The sequence below is a fragment of the Anopheles merus genome, chromosome 3L (assembly GCF_017562075.2).
Source record: "Anopheles merus strain MAF chromosome 3L, AmerM5.1, whole genome shotgun sequence".
Lineage (NCBI taxonomy): Eukaryota > Metazoa > Arthropoda > Insecta > Diptera > Culicidae > Anopheles > Anopheles merus.
In genome coordinates this window covers 1788798-1805220 of record NC_054085.1, presented here as the reverse complement: position 1 = coordinate 1805220, position 16423 = coordinate 1788798, and the positions used below count along the sequence as shown (strand labels likewise).

General features: G+C 37.8%; 1 protein-coding gene and 1 long non-coding RNA gene across 4 annotated transcripts in view; one reads left to right on the top strand and one right to left on the bottom strand.

Moving 5' to 3' along the window:
* Positions 1-1640, bottom strand: part of LOC121600276 (protein embryonic gonad-like) — a 43847-nt gene extending 42207 nt beyond the window's left edge. Inside the window, exons 1-2 of one of the 3 annotated variants that reach the window (XM_041928724.1) lie at positions 681-1640; positions 493-604 (exon numbers count right to left, since the gene is read on the bottom strand). The gene's annotated coding sequence lies outside the window, so the exon portion shown is untranslated. Of the gene's footprint in view, positions 1-492 lie in introns of all 3 variants that reach the window. The other 2 variants (XM_041928723.1, XM_041928725.1) reach the window with 2 other exon arrangements.
* Positions 1581-3582, top strand: LOC121600277. The gene is made up of 3 exons (XR_006005795.1): positions 1581-1661; positions 1740-1948; positions 2762-3582. It is a non-coding gene; the product is annotated as an uncharacterized LOC121600277 (long non-coding RNA).
* Positions 3583-16423: the final 12841 nt, after the last annotated feature.

Sequence of the window (16423 nt, the reverse complement as noted above, 5' to 3'; positions counted from 1 at the left end):
CCGTTAAACCTACGTTACCGCGAACCACGATGACTGAATGTTCCAATGACAAAAAACAGCTCTACAAACGAAGGATCGGCCCAAATCGCACTGAGAAATTCGACCAAAGAGAAAACATCCTCTGAATTGCTCATGGGTATAATTTTTCGCAACGTAATTAACATAAGCATAAAAGTTCTTCTGTTTTTGGTACATCTTACCCAAAAATGAAGCAAGTAAAGATCACTGCGCACGAGCTAAACAAGCGAGGCGTGAAACTGGATTGCTGAAGGCTTCATAACACCATAATGTCGATGCCGTCCAACGTCTTCGCTGGAGGTCTCGTAAGTGTCACGTCAATTTTGAACTCTTCCTGTACAACGATGGTGTTCCCTACGGTGCAAATATCTCCGGGCAAACCCCGTCGGCATGTTTTCTTTTTCATGCTTAACTAAAATTCATCAACAAGTGTATTGTATCTACGTACGTATGTGTAACTTTGAATATGCTTACCTTTCTTCAACAGATTATTGAAATAGCGCCGAGTTGTTTGAATTCCGAAGCTACATCTAAGCTTTTGGCAATGCTGTATACAGTGATGAACTCCTGTTTTTTAGGGTTAAAGCTAACGATATCAATTATGGAGTGTCTCACTTTACTATTTAGCATTCATGACTACTAGAACAAAATAAGACACTCACAATCATGCATTTTGAAGATTACGGCACAATCTATTTTCGTATCACAATACACTCACTACAATGCACAAATATGTACACACGAATTGGCTCAAATTCAAACAGGTTCGTCACTTTTGTAGCGGTGAAATCATTTGTTTCTTACAACAGCACATTTTATGTGGCTCATCCACAAGTTATATCATTTTGCACAACAAAGGTGATTACTGATCTATTTTGTTTTTCTTCAAACTGTAATCTCAAACAACACACATGTTTAATATAAACGATTCATTTTTTATTTTCATTTTCCTTCACATCACATGTATTTTAACAGGTTTTGAGCGTTTTATTTAGTATCGCATAACAGTTGACTCATTATTCAGAAATACTGTTCTATGTGAATATTGGCTTGTTGTTCCTTCGGATCACTCCACTGTCAAAAAAAATTGATCAAATTTGGCTGAATTTCAGACGGGTCAAAACATATTTACACACACACCACATCAATAGCAACAAATCACAAACACCCTTTCGGCTTGTTTACATTACATGGAACACTTAAAATTAACACACAGAACAATTGCAGGAACAATCTCAGCAACGTACGCAATTCTATTGAGAGGTGTTTAAAATCGAGAGATCGAGAAGCTGCCGATTACCATGAATCATAATACTAACGATTCCCGATGTGAATTCACCGGCTCGGTATGTTGACGATGGTACGTCTTCCACATTCGCCGCTGTTCCGCGAACTACCGCAAAACCCATACGACGTAGGAGAACACCGTCAAACTCGTAATCGGTTCTCGCGGAACGCGAATCGGTGACCGATCGAACCAGCGTCAGAACCGGATACACACTAAGCGCAGAAGCAATGCCGGCCAATAGCAGTTTCAAAAGCGGCACAACAAATGGAACACACAAGCGAGCACCGTAGCTGATGAGATGTGTAACGGAGAAGAGTCAAATCACGACTGGGGGAATCATATAAGTAAAATCAAGGTAAACCCATATTATTATTTTCCCTGATGCTTTGTTGCTTACGTCGCTCACCATCGCTCGGTATCGCCCTCGCCGTAGGCCATCGAGCTCATCACTCGTCTCCTCGTGCGGATGCGCAAGCCAACCGCCATAGGAAGACCGCGAAGCCGTGAGAACCCAGCACTCGCTCGGCTTGCTAAACAACAATGTGCGAGAGCCAAACAGTCGCAGCCTCTGTCCTTCACAGACGACGAACCTGTATCGCGCACGTGAAACTAAACAAGAGATCATCTTCTGAGTTCCGGCAGGTGAGATACAGCATCCGATCCCTTTGCTTTTCGGCTACCGAGGTAGACTTACGAGTGCCTTTGAAGAGTCGGTCTCAGTGGAATAATGTGTGCTTCTTGTTTCATATAGCACGAGATGCGCATGTTTGACACTTTCGAGCTGTTATCTTAGCGTTTGTTTATGTACATCTCGATAAAACTCATGTGCAACAGCTGAACAAAATCAATCAAACTATGCTGCAAACTTTTTTCTACCTTTGAGTTATTTCTATCATACCGTTTTGTAATATAAATTTTAATCAATTCGAGTTATTTTTTATTCTGTGTTGAAATGTATGCATAGTTTCACGGAATATGCCTGTTTTTGTACTAATTCAAACTCGTAAATTTCACATTATTTTGCATACTTCAGTCTAACATTAACGATGGCTGAAAGTTATCAAACCTTTCGGGTGACTGCAGAGTATTTAATCATGCTTAATGCAAAATTGTTTGAATCGACCATTAGCTTTTTTCTTGTCCAATTTATTTACAACACAGTATTCATTGGAGAATTCGATTTTTTTAAATATTTTCTAAGTAAGACGAAATTAATGTTTTAAAAATTACAGTTTATATTTCAAAAGAAATAATTAACTTTAGCTTTTTGAAGTACGTGGTTTTCTTCAAAGGAATATATCAAAGAGCCCATATACTGGACAAATTAATTTAATATAAAAAACAACCATTACATCTTCCTCTTCTTCAACGTTGTGCCGCGAAGAGTAAGCCATTCGAATGTTTTTATTTCCATAAAGATTTGTCCTTTCCTTTCGCTGCTCATTCCCGTTTCAGATTCAAGCGCACCATTCGGCGGTCACGGCGCAGGTTAACACTAGCGCATCTGCTATACCCGTAAGGCACCAAGAAACGATTGCCCGAGGCCATCGCCAACGTCGGATACACACAGCAACCTGTCTCTCATGTTTACCCGCCAATACCATACCTTGCTCTCACCGTCTCTATACCATGCCACCAGCAGTCCCGCCAAACCCGATTTTTGTAACGAAAGCATCTCTGAAGCCATTGGAACGTAGTCACTGGGCATTCGGATTGTTCAACTAATCTGCACCGATGAAGAAAACGATAGTCGTGTGCGATGGAGCCTGGGCACCACCGGAGCGGCTACTTGTCGCCTCCTCGCAATGAAGCAGTATGCGCTACGCCAACATTTCAACTCTCCGCCACTATCCTAGTTACCGGTGTCATCCCAGAATACTTTGGCGACTGTTGGCGATTCCTCGATAGCGTATTGGCGTGTTTTCTGCTCCGTCGACAGCGAGTACCGCGAATGATGCTTCACGAGTCCCTTTCACGCAGAAATTGTGGCTACGAACGAAAGCTTCCTCTTCACTTCGGATCGACGCTACGGATCCAAGCCTTTTTCCATTTTGATGTCTGCTTATTTTTGTGGGTCAAATTGACTTTCAAGTTGGCGCGATTAGTTATTGAATGGTGATTACGGTTGGCTTGCGCCTACCAGGCCCAGATGACTGTGGTCAGCTCCTGGAAAGGCAGCTCCTGCTTTTCTCTCCCGAACGGGAGAGATATGGTTCCTCCAATATACCTACAGTCAGAAACGGGCATTAGGACTTCAGCTTAGCGTCGCTCGTGAATGATCGTACGTCAAGATGCACGAGAAGAAAGTGCGTTTATCAGCGAAAAGATATGTTCATGTTTATCGACATTCGCCACCTTAACAAACAGGACGCAATGATTTAACGCAATCACGAAATCGTGATACTGCACACGACTGATTCCCTCAATTATTTACAAAAATATTTGAAATATTTTGCCACTTATCTCAACTAGCACGACAACCTCGAGCGAGTGTGAGAAATCACAAAGGGTTAAACTAATGTTGACTCCCACAATACATTTGGCTACTGTAGCGACAAACGCATTGCATTAAAAATCATCTTACATCACCAAGTTTTTGCTGTAAAAAAATTCAGCGTTCGTTCCAAACAAGCAGGTTTACGATTCGAGCAACAGTATAAAGATAATGCATTATAGTCCAATGGAGCGTCAATCAAAGAGCCTTCTCACCATCACTCTTCATCACCGTCAACTTCATCCCAAACTTTTGCAGAAGGGTGCTTTTTATAACCTACCACCAAGTACTTAACGAAAGTAGACCACTTCCGGTGCATATCAAATCGGCCGTTTTCAAGTTGAAATTGTCACTTGAAATTTCTTGGGTCATAATTTAATAGTAAGTATTATTACTTTCTAGTTTAGGTAGTGCTAAAAACTAATTAGCTAAACAACTCTTTCAAGCGGCACAACCACAGGCAGATGTCTACTGCAAAATGAGTTATTGGATGTTTTAAAGAGTTCATACTAATGAACGTTCTATTACTTGATTATTTTTATGGCAAACATATTTAAATAAAATAACATACTCATATAAAAAATTATTATATAACTGAAACACGTGGCTTTTCTATTATGCTTATGGCTGTTCGTCCAACTCTTCGAAGCAATGTTTTGTTCAAAAACAGTTGCAATACATAAATTCTTCGTTTCAGTACATACATAATCTGATTGAGCCTCAACTCTGTCGAAATAATAGCTGCTACGTGTAGAGCTTATAACCACTGGGTCTTTGGCAAAAATGGAAAAGGACGAAGGTTTACAAAATTATTGTATTTGTTATAAAAAATAATATACTTGCTTACTTATTTACTTTATTACTTACTTAGTAACTTATTTACTTTGCTGAGTTACGCTGCGCGCGCGTATGTGTGTTGTTATTTTTTATTTACGCACCATCAACACATAAAGAAATATATGAGTAATTCTATGACAACATTGTTAAACTCTCTAAATAATTGCACAGTGCATAGTTCCGCATATTTCAAATCATTAAAACATACAAATTCTGTAAGGTTTAACAGGAGAAATATAGATTGTCCATGACTAATAAACAATTTCATTATTGATTAACAAATAGGAGTTTACTATGATCCACTTTCAATTCAGATTTTATCCACTCTGTGTGGAAATATAATGAAAACATTATTAGACAGAATGTGTTTCTACCCATACTTTTTTAAATGCTTCCTTGATATTGAAATCATTGAGCAATTCAAGGAGGAGTAAGATAAATAATTTACACATTAAATAAAATATACAGTTTCATAAAGCATACGAATAAAAGACAACAAAACAAACATCACGCGATACTTTCCATCTATTTAAATTGTGCCTAAGGCTAAACAGAATTACTTTTTTTTGCAGGATCTCGTAAGCAACTGACTCAAAAATATGTATCGTTAGCATTTCAATTGACTATCCAACAAAATCTGATCCCATTGGAGAAAAGTTGCAGGACACGTGGACACGCAAAAAAAGGAAAGTAGAAATTTTGGAGCTGAAAAATATATATTCCAATTAATTCTACAATATACGCAGCACGATAAACTGTGACGCTAATTTATGTTGTTTTCGTGGCAGTAAGTAACCCTGAAGGATTAAACACTAAGGAGCGGCCGTACACCGTCTTGATGGTGCACTTTGTTTTGTGTAATGGGTCAATCTGAATGCATGTTATTGATGTTTTTTTTTTTGGTTCTTTCAAGCACACTGAACAACAATATCGCTTCGTATCAATTTTACCAGGCGTTAAATGGAAATGAGACTTTTGAATGGATTTAACATCACTTTGGCAAACAGTTTTTGTTGATAAGGTTTTAAGTGTAAAAAATGTAGGTTGGATTAGATAATCACTATCTTAAATTGAAAATGAAAGTTATTTGCTCAAATAAATAAAAGTTGGTAAATAAGTTCCATTTTGAAGAGCCTTGTTTTACCTCTAAACTCTGTAAATTTTACACTTAAAAGACAATTTTGTTTCAAAGGAACGGTTTGCATTTGTACTTCTGGTGTCTCATGGAGTCAGCGTCTACCGTTGGACTCAGGTTTCTTATTTGTTATGTTAATGTGATAGTTAATAGTTAGTATGACTTTCATTTTTTTACATATTGATAATTGTACATTACATTACAAAAATCGATCGATCAAATCATATTTTCAATTTCAACGATTCGAATAATTCGTATTTTCTACAAGTAAATAAACCTTTTTTATTCAGCAAAGTCAATGTCAAACCATTCTGACTCGATCGAGGTAGGTAGGCTCAAAGTTCATCAAAGTGGAATAAAACTTTGACCCGAGCTCAGAAACAAACGATAGCATTGTATCTTAACATATGGGTAAATATTTACAAATATTCGAACACACCACCAAAATAGCATTGTTTGCAAAACGCGTTAGTTCGTTACGAGTGCCTTCGTCATGGAACCGCTGTTCGGGATAGCAAGCTGAACCATTCAGCGATACCACCTCTCTTCTATTTGACATCGTGACAATTTTTCATTACTCAACGGAGCATAATTTATGATCCCAAAGTGTCAACTGTGAAATCCGACCAAGCTGAAACCCGCAGAAACACCAAACAGAGCAGTGGTGAAAAAAATCCCTTGAAAAAGAAAAGGATACCCAAAAGGTAAGAACACAATAAATGATCTCTCCGTGTGTAGCCAGACAAGAGAGAAACAGTACAACACCCTTCGGCCGCATACATTGATTATGAATTTCTAACAATGTTTTGATGTGTTGCTCGTATGGTCCCTTGTTGGTCTGACTTTTGTTTAGGCTTTTCACAGGCCAACCAAGGATCGCAGTACTGTGTTTCTAAAATGAAAGCCTCGAGTGCGGGCTTCCGTACGAAGAATGTTAGGGGAATCATTGTACAAATCGTTGCCTTCAATGCTTAACACAGGACAGTCAACATTGTATGCTGACCGACAAGCAGAGCGACTTTTATGAGGTTAATAAATTTTCACATGCCCATCGATGAGGTTGCTGTTGGAAGGGATGGATGTACTTACAGTTGTGCAATAGCCTTGTAGATCCCTTCAAATATTCTTTCAGCCCACATTAAAAGGTGGATAAAAATGCTGAATATTTTGGTGGAAAGATGCGCATAATAGTAAGTGAGTGCAGAGCTAAACAGCGAATGTGGTTCCATCAGCTTTGCGATCAAACAGTCCCAAACCGTTTGTCTGAAAGCACACTGCACACAACGAATCTGGCCTAATCTTATGAAGCGTAAGTCAAACCATAGACCGTTTTGAGTTAAAAAGCTATCGGGAATCGAGTGCGTGGCACTGTTCAAATATTTGCATAACGTTAAAATAGTTCGAATGAAAACCAGCTCATCTTGTGCCCAGCACTCCACGTGGGCCTTGCCTTTATTGCCTTGCACTTTGTGGTGCCGTCTAGTAATGGACCTTGGCACTTGGGATGTAAATATTAGTCAAGCAATCGTAGCACGCACAGATTAATTTGCTCTATTGATCCGAGACTGTTCGTATGACAATCGATCTAGTTTTGAGGGACATTTTAAAGGCAAACAAATCGTTCAATGTTTTTAATTAATCATAAATACGGTTTCTGAACGCACAGTTAACAATTATTAAAATTAAACTAAAACATGTTTAAAACAATTCTATAAGTGTTCAACTTTTTCATATTGGTTGAAGAACTGTATAATCTCATAAACTGAAGTTTTAAAATGTGTGAGCCCAATTCAAAAACAATTACATTACACTTCAAATGTAACTATCTTGCACATGTAAAAACATTAACCATGTTTAAATCAAAGAACGATGCGATATGCACAACTAGCCTGAAACAAATAATAAGACTATTGCACTCTCAAACTGCATATTTTGTTTTGATATCTGTAGCTGACTTACTAATTACACATAGCAGGATAATCGGTCCCACGTATGAGAGCATAGTCCATTCGAGGTTTCAACCCGTGATGGGTTCAAAATAGAGCACATAATAATATCTATAAGTAATTTATAAAAATGAAATATATAGTAAATTGTGCGACGAAATAATAACAGTTAAACACTTAACACACAGGAGAGTAGATTATTTTCAAAATGCGAGATTTTGAATTAAATCTAGATCATCAAGATAAATGAAATAAATAATCACCTCAAAATAGGACGGGAGCTCTATTGGATAAACGTATCGGTAACTACAAGATCAGGCAATTGCAATTCTTTGGCACTATTTAATATATACTTACTATCTTTTTAAGTAGTATAAAAAGGTCTAATTAGCTTGGATAAGATCAACAAGATCGTTTACATCGTTATCCCAAAAAAGAAAGACGGACAATCTCACAACAATTTGTACAAGCTGATCTAGACGATGGTTTGACATTATTTATAAGGGATCGATCATGTCTTAGTCTCCGCATCATTAGCGTTCCATCAATGCAAAATTGTCAAATCCCTTGGATCTTTCCTTCTGTCCTAATGTTGGCCCATATCGAATCACCCCATCACGGTTCATCAATATGTTGTATAGGATTGTGTAACATCATTAATGACTCTGAGTTACTTTGACGGGGATAGTTGTGAATACATTTATGTTTTATTACCATTTACAGTTTATAAATATTATGCACCCTTCTGATCTCAGAGCAGCATTATGCGCTGCCATCTTTAGTAATCCAATTTGATTTATAGGAACATGTAATGGCTGCAATCAAAACATTGTTTATATGAAAAATACCTATAAGTATGTTGATATTTCAATATCTGGCAAATATTGTGCACCGTTTAAAATTTGAAATAACAGCTTTAGGGATGTAAATTTACTGCAAGCAACATCTAATAACTTAACACATCATGATCACCTATACGCACTGCAGTACCTATTTCCCAGGCCCCGCACGTAAACTTGTAATTGTAGCTTTTCAAGATTCCGATAGGTTCATGAATTGCGATTCACCAATCGTGATGCATGCACATATTTCATGTACTTGATCTGATGTGAAAATTACGTTCGAGGATGCACATTTTTTTACTATAAAAAATAATATCGAATTGAACAAAAAAAAAACTTTTTTATCGGTGTTTATTACCATCATTACTGAAAACAGCACTATAAGTGATTGTTGGATCTTCAAAAGATCAACAAGATGACGGCATAAGCGTGTCCATCGAGAAGGTATTAAATTTGAGGGATTTTTTTTAAGGGCAACCAAACAGCTTGTGACATGCGAATTACAATTTTAAAAGATCGTAATTTTAGCTGGCAGATTTCTGTTCACAAAGTTTTACAGATTTTTAGTACCTTTTAAAAAAACATTATAACTTTTTCATGGTACATTGCAACCATCCCATCTGTCAGTTAATGGGGGCCTTCACGATTCTAGTTTTTTTTTTGTATGGAGTTTGGCAGTTGGAGGCTGAAATCATGTAAACACTCCATACAAAACCACACACAAAACTAGCCTGCAATTTTCAGTCTAGATTATTCTAGCCACAAAGCTAGAATTAGATTCGAGTACCTGCTCGAAAACACGGGTTTGTTTACATTTATCCCAAGGTGCATTAAAGAGATCTGGTGATGGAATCCAGAATCAAAGTACATGTAGTCCAGGTGGTCTCATAGCATGTTTTATAACCAAATTTTGAATATCACTTTTTGACAGGATGGGTGAAAACTTTTGTTCAAACAAGCTTTCTGAAGGCATGACGAATACACAAAACACTCTTAAAATCTTCATTCAGAAACAGAAGCGATAAAAATCAGTCTTCTAAATTCATACACCTAGGGATAAGCTCACCTGTATATTATACACACTTAGATAGCTGCTCGAAAACTGATATACAATGCAAAAAGCTGACAGGCTGAAATTTCAGCCTACGAGCTTAAAACGGAAAGGCCCCCAATATTAATAAACTTTCAACTGTAACTGAGTGTAACTTTCAAAACAATATCTGAATAGCAAACTTTACTTTAACCTGTACTATCTGTGCTACATATTACTTTTACGATTTTTATTTGTTTACTATATACGAATTACAGTAACCAAAGCAATCGAAAATAACGTTTGTTTCATATTCTTAGCAATTTGTGCAATTTGGATCATACTGACAGATTCTTTTAACCTCATTAATAAATTGTTCTTCTTCTTCTTTGGCTCAACAACCGATGCCGGTCAAGGCCTGTCAACACACCTGTGGGGTTGGCTTTCAGTGACCTATTGATTTCCCCCCATAGCAGGATAGTCAGTCCTACATATGGCGGCACGGTCTATTTGGGGCTTGAACCCATGACGGGCATGTTTTTAAGTCGTACGAGTTGACGACTGTACTATGAGACCGGCTAAAATTGTTCTTACTACGATATAAAAAATGCATCTTAGCAAACTAGTTTACTTCTTCATACAGCCTCATGCGAGACACCTTTGCATCTTCAACATATTTTATACGTGGTATACATTTTCAAACATCTAACTTGTTTCAGCTGTGCGAAACCTGACAATCCAAACAAAAACAAACCGTCTGCGGTTTCACAACAACTGGTCGCTGTGTGATTCTCTCGATTCGCTACCCTCGATTCTTTGATCATTAACAGGACATTCTTGGTGATTGGTGCCGAAAGTGTGCACAAATGCCTGCCTTAACCATGTCAAATACCTACTGACCAGAACCGATTAGCTGTTCTATTGAGGGCAAATAAAGAGGAGCGTCCATCGGATCACCAAAACGACAAAAAGCACGAAAATTGCACCCAAGAATGATGCATTTGTTTCGCCCGATACGGTCTTGCGAGCGGTCGTTGTCCCATAGCACGAAGTCCATATTTGCACCGGTCATTACTCATTCTCGAGTGCATTTGCATTGTTTCGGTTCCGCTGTGTCAGCGCAAGATTCGGCAGAGGATTTCTCTTCTACGACCGACAAAGATGAATCGGAACAGTTCAATGATTTTTCGATAACCAAGCTGCCGTTCATCAGAAGGCCATCCTATACCTGTGACGAATTATCGTAAAGGAAAAAAGGACAGACGTTCGTCGCATACAATCATTGCGACTCACATTCAGCTGCATGTATGATTGGATAGATTTTGACCAGCGTCTCGCATAAACTCACATACACCAACATCGAACAGTGATTAATCATTCACTAAGGTTCGGTAAGAGGGCACAAAACGGAAGACGATATAAAAACGCTGCTAACGAGTCAAAGCTTCTTTCGGGTCGTTTGTGCTCTAGTTTGTGAAATACCTTTTTGCTGACTTGTGCAACAATTTCATGTCTGCTAGTCAGGGTCAATGCTACTGCCCAGATTTTTATCATCAACCCCGTTCCAGTGGCTATAAAACTGACCTTTCTGAGCAAATCTGCATGATTTTTAATGCGTCGCAAGCCTTTTAACGAGCGAAATAACTATTTCAAACCAAAATCATTCACAACCGAGACGGATTCCTGACCGGTTTCAGTTCGTCAGTGGCAGAACTTTCAGTGACGACAGCAAGCAGATTTATTGCACCCGATACGCAAAACTGCGCCAACTGTCTCACAACCCTTAGACCACTGAATTGTGGGCTTGAATTGTAGGACCCACGTATGATGATCCGCTTCGAGCGAACGTTCATAAGCAAAGGATCAGCTTCCAACTTTATACCCCTACTCAGTGATCCATATTATTATCTTAGCGAGTCAATTAAAACCCTTTTTTTTGTAGGGAATTTATTGCATACAATCTCGGCGGAGGGCTTCATTCGGACGGTCTACTCTCAGCCGGTCTATGTCCCGTATCGGAATCTAAATCATTAAAAGTAACTAATTTAATAATATCAAAACTTTATGTTATCCAGATCGTTTTACGAGCTACTATCTAGCCAGCAAGTAGATATTCTCATTTACCTTCACATTCGTCCAAAGACTGCTGCTCTGCCTGATTCGTTCGGTAGCTGGAATGGCACCCTCACGTGAAGGTGGTGCAGAAAATGAAAGAGAAAATCTTTCCATGATCAATCAACTAACGATACTGGGTGGGAATGAGGTGGGTATAAGGATAACCATTTTATGATTTTATTTCCACAGCGCAACTTTTTTAACATGTCTTGCCGTCCAGTTGATTGCTGTGCTACTTTTTCTAATTATTTTCTGTATAATTTTTATTTGTTTTATGTAGCTAAGCTGTTGCAATCTTTAAAAAAATGCTTGATATAACACCAATTTACTTCATTGCATTAACTTTTTTGGGTAAATCATATGACATTATTGAAATTAAATATTCTCAACACCTGCTCCTACAACTACTATACTGTACATTCAATATGTAAAACGACACAGCGATATTGCACATTAAAGCGCACCGAGAGGGGCACATAACTTCTATTAATCACTGCAGAAAACTCTTTCAACTCTCAATTGAACCACCTTACGCTTCATCCGTCGACTGCATACCGTTAGTTGGTATTGTCGTTATGTTGCAAGGTTACCAATGGAGACATCTTTGCGCTTCATGCTATGCACAAAACAAAGCATTTAGAAACTTTCCGTTTACTTTAACTAGGACCTCACTGTTGTTAGATTCAATCATCGTGAACATCATCATTTCCCTGTTTGCAGCTTGACGTGCGATCCAACGTGATCGCTGGTCTAAAGGTGGCCAATCAATCGGTGTGAGGCGATCCATTAACTCGATAGACCATGCTAAGGGAGGTATAGGCTCCTCCGTTTTCTCAGGGTGAACCTGTGCTGATTCATACATGAGCAGGGCCACAACATATTTGCCATAACTAGGTCGTGGGATGCGAATGTTCACCTAGACAAACGATAAGTTGTACAGACTGATAGGTGATATTTTAAATGAAAATTATTACGATGCTGAAATGTTTCATTAGCGAGAATCTAGTTTAATAAATTTGATTGCTACTATTTTGAATTAACAGCACATTTTTCCTTCATTATTTTATCTATTTTATCTTTCTCTCTTTCGAGAGTGAAAAAGAAGTTTCACGAACCATGTAACATATGAACCTAATGAATCTTGGACGCCGTTCTTTGCCGGCTTTCAGTACGAACCAAGATCACAATATAACCTATGAAAAAAAAACAGAATTAAATATGAAGCAGTTACAAATGTAGATGACTCACTTGTCAATTGCATATTTTTATTTTGTTTTTTTTTTGCAATAAAAGCGCAATCTTTTTTTTTTCAGCAATATTAAATATCAGTGAGGAATATACGAATTTAACTAAGCAGACTATCTATCTTAATTGCACAATCACGAGATAACTTTAAGAGATGCTTTCGACCCAAAGCATAAGAGCACCCTATGTACTTATGCGCCTCTAGTGATATTTGCGACAAGCCTTAAGGTAAAAATCTGCTCTCAGCAATTCTGTCAGATGACGACCAGATCATCTTTCGAGTTGATCGCAGAGTTTCTGAATTAATGAATTCACGTGAACCATAAACACGCTCTATTTATTGACCGCTTCACGAATGATGGGAAGAAGAAACCGAATCTTCAACATGGATGATGGAGATGTGCACCAAACGTTCAGACCGAATGTGTCCGGTATGTGCCCTCGAGAAATGCTCGACATAGTTATGTTCTGATGGTGGGTTTAACACACCCCTTAGTAGAAAATGTTTTATACAATGTGCGCTTTACACTCTAAAACCTGACAAAATAAATCAAATGTTAATGGTATTTAAAAAAAAAAAAAACAAAATATTTTTTATTCTGAAATTTGCTTTAATATTATTCATATTGATTCAGCAGTTTTTACGAGAATGAACATTACGATATGATTTGGGCATGTTGTCTAAATCTTCAAAATTCTTTACAACTCTATCTACTATGGGCCATAAAATACCACAAAATGGTCTCTAGGGCGATTGTACGCTGGTGGCGTTTTAATGGGCATGAAGCACAACTGTCTTTCTGTGATTTTTGAGCGATGCGTTACCGCCACAGTATCATCACCTTACATTAGCGCGATAAGATACAGGGAGATACAGGCTGGGCACGTATAAAACATATACGTAGCTCTAGATCCTGTACAGAGCACTCTTTAATGGTTCACGTGCAAGTGCGACCGTTTACATTAAAACGTTACAGTTTGCAGAAAGTTAACGCTCACAGGAAACTCTTTCATCTACCTGTTCATGCCAGCACATGAATCAGCGTGGGAATATTCATCATGATCCGTCTACACTACCGGTTATAGCTGAGATTTTAAGCGGATCAAGCGGATGCCACTGCTTTGCACTATTTTTACGTAAATGCTGCTCATTGTTACACGCTCTGTACTGATTGAAAACAACAAGTACGGGAAAAACAACTGCTCTTCCATCATGGGTCACTTATTTTAAAGGGGGTCAAAGGAATTGAATATCATCTGAGCATCTTTTTTTTCGGTAAGGCAGTCGATCATCATTTTCGATTGAACGAGGCGTTCCAGATAGGGGTACACGCGTAAGCGTAGCGTAGCACAAGTGTCAACGACACGTATTCACATGTCAAATTTGCTTATAATGAGCATTCCGGCAAGGTCTCAAGCAAAAGGTGGCAAAAACGGTAAATAAAATAAAACGAAGATAAATTATTTACCAAACCAAATGAACGAACCGGGTCCCGAAAAAAGGCCAAGCTGTCGTACACCGTATGCCGTTGTGATTTAAGCGGGAGAGATGATATCGCGAAATGCTCACGCGATGAAATTTTAATAACAAGAATAATGGGAACAATAACACTATCACTCACGGACGCTTTGGTCATGTTTCGTACATTTTACGGGGACGATGTGATGCATCGTGCACTTGTGAAATTCTTTACCTTTTTGACGAAACTTTAAAAAAAATCCTCAACTTTTTGGCATCTTCCCCACAAGAGCAACAGTCGAAATGGGTGATAACCTCAAATACAGCTTCAAGCTCCACGATGCTTGCTTTTCAGGAAGTGGTATTATTTCTTACCATGTGTCATTAATCCTCCACATGCCTTAAGGTGTGCCTTCCAAATGATGAAAATAAGTAACATGTGCAATAATAAACCGTAACCAAAATCGTTAATATTTCAAGTTGATACCACATTTGTACATCTATTTTATTTAAATTTGTTATCAATTCATCGTTGACCATTGTTGCGATGCTTGAAATGGTAATGTACGCTAGTGGTAGTAGTTGAACAAATAGCACTTCAAAAGAGTTTCTTCAAATCCATTCAAGGCTTGTGAATCGAATTTTACTCGAATTATAAATCAAACTAACACGCATAAGTCCCTAATGATATTCCCTAATGCTAAACATAGGCTAACACGAACCACCTAATGCACATACCCAGCACTTGCTGTTTTTAGCTAACACTTCTAGAGTTTCACACTCACCATTCGACAGGATATTCCGGATTTTCTGAAGTGTTAACATAAATTTTAACGTATCTTAAACGCGTGTAGTTCAACGCCTTTTTGATAGCTCCGCCCGAAAGATTGGATAAGAATTAGCGTCCCAACAACGCAAACATACTACGGCTGTAAACCATCAGCACACAGCCCTCCAACGATGAGAAAGAAAAAGTTAAACGCCATTTAGGCTAAAATTTCATCTAGCATTTTCACCATCACTGACGCTAATAAATATCGGCTAAATGTCCATTAATCAACTATTTCTAGTAGCGCACATTTCGATCCGGGGTACATTTACTGTTATCGACCCTAATAGAACCTGTAGCTTCCCATCCTTAGCACCCGGTTTATGTCTTTTAACAAAAGAACAATAAGAATAGGGAAGTGAAGTGATTTGTAGAAGAATACATCAGAAGGGGTGTTTGGCGTTTATTTTGACACATCTGTTTATAGCTGCCACGGTCAGTCCCAAATCATTAAAGCTATGCAGATAAAAGGAAAAATATTAGTATTGCATGTACATTGAATCATGGTAGCGTAAACAAGCAACCGTATTGTAATTTATAGAAAGTTTTTTATTTTCTTACACATATTTATTTATTTGTTTTTGTCATCAATGAGTAAATATCATTTCACAGTGTTTTATGAACTTATACTTTTCTTTTGCCGTATATTTGCTCAATTGCTTATTCATTTTTTTTATTCAGATCTGCTTAGTTCAGTTCGAATTTGAAGGGCAATTATGTGAGAAAAAGTGTCAAAATTTGGAGATTTGGTTATGTGAGAGACTCTTTTCCATATTATTTGTATTAAAAGTTTCCAGGATCATAAATGTGCTCTTATAAATTAATATGAGTCGCTCAAAACTTAGAACATGTAATAAATATTTTGAGCTGCTAGATATTTCCCGTTAGTCTTTTTAATTGTTTTCCAGTAAGATTATAATTGAAAAAAAGGTGGTAGATGTTCTTCAGCATCATGTTTTTTTTTCAAGATTTCGTTAGATTCATTGGCATCAGATATACAATGCGCACGTATTACACGAAGCAGTTGGCAGATCATACATTGATAAAATATTAGTATCGATACGCAAGAAACACTCGTAACATATAATACATCTGAGCATAATTTTTCGACCCTTCTCCTCACGGTAATATTTCTAAATTAAACGATTCATCGAAAGTTAGATTTACTAGAGCGATAATTAAAGT